Source organism: Ascaphus truei, chromosome 2 (genome assembly GCF_040206685.1).
Source record: "Ascaphus truei isolate aAscTru1 chromosome 2, aAscTru1.hap1, whole genome shotgun sequence".
Classification (NCBI taxonomy): domain Eukaryota; kingdom Metazoa; phylum Chordata; class Amphibia; order Anura; family Ascaphidae; genus Ascaphus; species Ascaphus truei.
In genome coordinates this window covers 289176706-289181932 of record NC_134484.1, presented here as the reverse complement: position 1 = coordinate 289181932, position 5227 = coordinate 289176706, and the positions used below count along the sequence as shown (strand labels likewise).

General features: G+C 59.3%; 1 long non-coding RNA gene across 1 annotated transcript in view; it reads left to right on the top strand.

The window, feature by feature from the left end:
• Positions 1–2126: 2126 nt before the first annotated feature.
• LOC142488667 (uncharacterized) overlaps positions 2127–5227 on the top strand; it is a 92830-nt gene continuing 89729 nt past the window's right edge. Inside the window, exon 1 of the long non-coding RNA XR_012799569.1 lies at positions 2127–2309. This is a non-coding gene — a long non-coding RNA (uncharacterized LOC142488667). The remainder of the gene's footprint in view (positions 2310–5227) is intronic.

Sequence of the window (5227 nt, the reverse complement as noted above, 5' to 3'; positions counted from 1 at the left end):
ATAATAATAATAAATGTATATAAAGAATATATAATATGGTATAATAATAATGATATATAAATAATATATAATATAGTATAATAATAAGTGTATATAAGGAATATATATATATATATATATGTGTATATAAAGAATGTATAATAATAATAATTGTATATAAAGAATATATAATATAGTATAATAATAGTACATAAAAGTGTATATAAGGAATATATACTACTAGCTGAGAGACCCGGCGTTGCCCGGGATGTAATGTTCCTGCTCCCCTCTCTCTTCTCTCTCCTCCCCCCTCTCTGTTTGTCCCCCATGCACATCAATGCAGTCCCCCCCCCCTCCTTTACAGCTTCATGCAGTGTGTGTGCGTCAGTCAGTGTGTGTGCGCGCGCGCGCGTCAGTGAGTCTGACGCAGAAAGAAAAACACACACAGACTGACTGACTGACGCACACACAGTCAGTGTGTGCGTGTGTGCCTCAGTCAGTGTGTGTGTGTGTGTGCGTGCGTCAGTCACTGTGTGTGTGTGTGCGCGCGCGTCAGTCTGTGTGTGTCAGTCGATGTGTGTGTGTCAGTCGGTGTGTGTGTGTCAGTCGGTGTGTGTGTGTGTCAGTCGGTGTGTTGGTGAGTCAGCGCCGGGGAGGTGAGTGAGCGCCGGGGAGGGAGGTGAGTGGAGCGCCGGGGAGGTGATATGAGTGGAGCGCCGGGGAGGGGAGCACCGGGGAGGGGAGCCAGGGGAGGGAGCCAGGGGAGGGGAGGTGAGTCAGCGCCGGGGAGGTGAATGAGCGGCGGGGAGGGAGGTGAGTGTGATGGGGGGTAAGAGGTGTGTGTGTGTATACCCGGCGTTGGCCGGAGGCAGGGAGGGGGGCGTGAAAGGCAGGGGGAGTGAGCGCCGGGGAGGGGAGTCAGTGCCGGGGAGGGAGGTGAGTGTGATGGGGGGGAGGAGAGGTGTGTGTGTGTATACCCGGCGTTGGTCAGAGGCAGGGTGGGGGGCGTAAAAGGCAGGGGGGGGCGTCAAAGGCAGGGGGAGTGAGCGCCGGGGAGGGGAGGTGAGTTGGAGCGGGGAGGGGGAGAGGTGAGTTGGAGCGGGGAGGGGGAGAGGTGAGTTGGAGCGCCGCTGGGGAGGGGGAGAGGTGAGTTGGAGCGGGGAGGGGGAGAGGTGAGTTGGAGCGCCGCTGGGGAGGGGGAGAGGTGAGTTGGAGCGGGGAGGGGGAGAGGTGAGTTGGAGCGGGGAGGGGGAGAGGTGAGTTGGAGCGGGGAGGGGGAGAGGTGAGTTGGAGCGCCGCTGGGGAGGGGGAGAAGTGAGTTGGAGCGCCGCTGGGGAGGGGCAAAGGTGAGTTGGAGCGCCGCTGGGGAGGGGGAGAGGTGAGTTGGAGCGCCGCTGGGGAGGGGGAGAGGTGAGTTGGAGCGGGGAGGGGGAGAGGTGAGTTGGAGCGCCGCTGGGGAGGGCGAGGGGGAGAGGTGTGTGTGTGTGTGTATATGGGAGAGAGAGTGTGTGTGTGTGTTTGTGTGTGTGTGTGTGTGTGTGTGTGTGTGTGTGTGTGGCGCCGAGCCTAAGGGAAGAGAGTGGCAGTTGGGTGACGTCACACCCACCAATCTGATTGGCCAGAGGCTGAGGACCAATCAGATTCACCGCAGATAGAACTAACCATTCGATTTTATATATTAAGAAGATTGTATAATAATAAGTGTATATAAGGAATATATACTATTGTATAATAATAAGTGTATATACGGAATATATACTATTGTATAATAATAAGTGTATATAAGGAATATATACTATTGTATAATAATAAGTGTATATAAGGAATATATACTATTGTATAATAATAAGTGTATATAAGGAATATATACTATTGTATAATAATAAGTGTATATAAGTAATATATAATAATTATAATAAGTGTATATAAGGACTATATCATATAACAATATACAGTAAGTATTAAGGCTGCTGCTGCAGTTACAATGCATTTTGGGTAAGAGATACCATGCAGGTGTTGGACATCCTTTCGCGCATGCCCAGACCGCTCTAATCCTTCTGACAAAACAGCAGCCCGGAGCCACTGGCAGCGCGCGGAACCGTCACGCGGAAAATGAGGTTACTGCTCTCGCGTGCGCTGCCACGTGATTGACACCTCATCCCTCCTAAAAGTGTCACGTGTGTTCCGCTACGTTTTCGGCTCCGGTGAAGTGATGGACAGTAACTTGCACCAATAAGGGTGTGACCATGAAACGGTTCTGGCCAATCAGAGATCGAAATGATCCTCCTGTCTAAGGCGCGATAACTGGCAGATAACCAATAAGACCAAAGGTATGAAGCACCTCCCCCCTCCCTGTAACAAACTGCCCCCCCCCTCTCCCTGTAACAAACTGCCCTCTCTCCCTGTAACAAACTGCCCCCCCCTCTCCCTGTAACAAACTGCCCCCCCCTCTCCCTGTAACAAACTGCCCCCCCCTCTCCCTGTAACAAACTGCCCTCTCTCCCTGTAACAAACTGCCCCCCCTCTCCCTGTAACAAACTGCCCCCCTCCCTGTAACAAACTGCCCTCTCTCCCTGTAACAAACTGCCCTCTCTCCCTGTAACAAACTGCCCCCCCCCTCTCCCTGTAACAAACTGCCCCCCCCTCTCCCTGTAACAAACTGCCCCCCCCTCTCCCTGTAACAAACTGCCCTCTCTCCCTGTAACAAACTGCCCTCTCTCCTTGTCACACTGCTCCCCTCCCTGTCACACCCTGCTCCCCTCTCCCTGTCACACCCTGCTCTCCCCCCTCCCTGTCACTCCCTGCTCTCCCTGTCACACCCTGCTCTCCCCCCCTCCCTGTCACACCCTGCTCTCCCCCCTCCCTGTCACTCCCTGCTCTCCCCGTCACACCCTGCCCCCCTCTCCCTGTCACAACCTGCTCTCCCTGTTACACCCTGCCCCCCTCTCCCTGTCACACACCCCTCTCCCTGTCACACCCTGCTCTCCCTGTTACACCCTGCCCCCCTCTCCCTGTCACACCCCCTCTCCCTGTCACACCCTGCTCCCCTCTCCCTGTCACACCCTGCCCCCTCTCCCTGTCACACCCTGCCCCCTCTCCCTGTTACACCCTGCTCCCCTCTCCCTGTCACACCCTGCTCTCCCTGTTACACCCTGCCCCCCTCTCCCTGTCACACCCTGCTCTCCCTGTTACACCCTGCCCCCCTCTCCCTGTCACACCCTGCTCCCCTCTCCCTATCACACCCTGCCCCCTCTCCCTGTCACACCCTGCCCCCCTCTCCCTGTCACACCCTGCTCTCCCTGTCACACCCTGCCCCCCTCTCCCTGTCACACCCTGCTCCCCTCTCCCTGTCACACCCTGCCCCCTCTCCCTGTCACACCCTGCTCCCCTCTCCTGTCACACCCTGCTCTCCCTGTTACACCCTGCCCCCCTCTCCCTGTCACACTCTGCTCTCTCTGTTACACCCTGCCCCCCTCTCCCTGTCACACCCTGCCCCCTGTCCCTGTCACACCCTGCTGCTCCCCTCTCCCTGTCACACCGTACCCCCCCTCTCCCTGTCACACCCTGCTCCCCTCTCCCTGTCACGCCCTGCCCCCCTCTCCCTGTCACACCCTGCCCCCTCTCCCTGTCACTCCCTGCTCCAATCCCTGTCACGCCCTGCCCCCTCTCCCTGTCACCCTGCCCCCCTCTCCCTGTCACACCCTGCTCTCCCTGTTACACCGTGCCCCCCTCTCCCTGTCACACCCTGCCCCCTCTCCCTGTCACACCCTGCCCCTCTCCCTGTCACACCCTGCTCCCCTCTCCCTGCCCCCCTCTCTCTGTCACACCCTGCCCCCTCTCCCTGTCACACCCTGCCCCCCTCTCCCTGTCACACCCTGCTCTCCCTGTTACGCCCTGCCCCCTCTCCCTGTCACACCCTGCTCTCCCTGTTACACCCTGCCCCCCTCTCCCTATCACACCCTGCTCCCCTCTCCCTGTCACACCCTGCCCCCTCTCCCTGTCACACCCTGCTCCCCTCTCCTGTCACACCCTGCTCTCCCTGTTACACCCTGCCCCCCTCTCCCTGTCACACCCTGCCCCCTCTCCCTGTCACACCCTGCCCCCCTCTCCCTGTCACACCCTGTCACACCCTGCTCCCCTCTCCCTGTCACACCCTGCCCCCCTCTCCCTGTCACACCCTGCTCTCCCTGTTACACCCTGCCCCCCTCTCCCTGTCACACCCTGCCCCCTCTCCCTGTCACACCCTGCCCCCTCTCCCTGTCACACCCTGCCCCCTCTCCCTGTCACACCCTGCTCCCCTCTCCCTGTCACACCCTGCCACCCTCTCCCTGTCACACCCTGCTCTCCCTGTTACACCCTGCCCCCCCTCCCTGTCACACCCTGCTCCCTCTCCCTGTCACACCCTGCCCCCTCTCCCTGTCACACCCTGCTCCCCTCTCCTGTCACACCCTGCTCTCCCTGTTACACCCTGCCCCACTCTCCCTGTCACACCCTGCTCTCCCTGTTACACCCTGCCCCCCTCTCCCTGTCACACCCTGCCCCCTCTCCCTGTCACACCCTGCTGCTCCCCTCTCCCTGTCACACCATGCCCCCCTCTCCCTGTCACACCCTGCTCCCCTCTCCCTGTCACGCCCTGCCCCCCTCTCCCTGTCACACCCTGCCCCCTCTCCCTGTCACTCCCTGCTCCCCTCCCTGTCATGTCCTGCCCCCTCTCCCTGTCACCCTGCCTCCCTCTCCCTGTCACACCCTGCTCTCCCTGTTACACCCTGCCCCCCTCTCCCTGTCACAACCTGCCCCCTCTCCCTGTCACACCCTGCCCCCCTCTCCTTGTCACACCCTGCCCCCTCTCCCTTTCACACCCTGCCCCTCTCCCTGTCACACCCTGCTCCCCTCTCCCTGCCCCCCTCTCTCTGTCACACCCTGCCCCCTCTCCCTGTCACTCCCTGCTCCCCTCCCTGTCACGCCCTGCCCCCTCTCCCTGTCACTCCCAGCTCCCCTCCTGTCACAACCTGCCCCCCTCCCTGTCACACCCTGCCCCCTCTCCCTGTCACACCCTGCCCCCTCTCCCTGTCACACCCCTGCCCCTCTCCCTGTCACACCCTGCTCTGCTCCCCTCTCCCTGCCCCCCTCTCTCTGTCACACCCTGCTCCCTCCCTGTCACACCCTGCTCCCCACCTTTTCCCCCTCTCCCTCACCTTCCTGACCTCCTCTCCCTGTCACAACCTGCTCCCTCTCCCTGTCACACCCT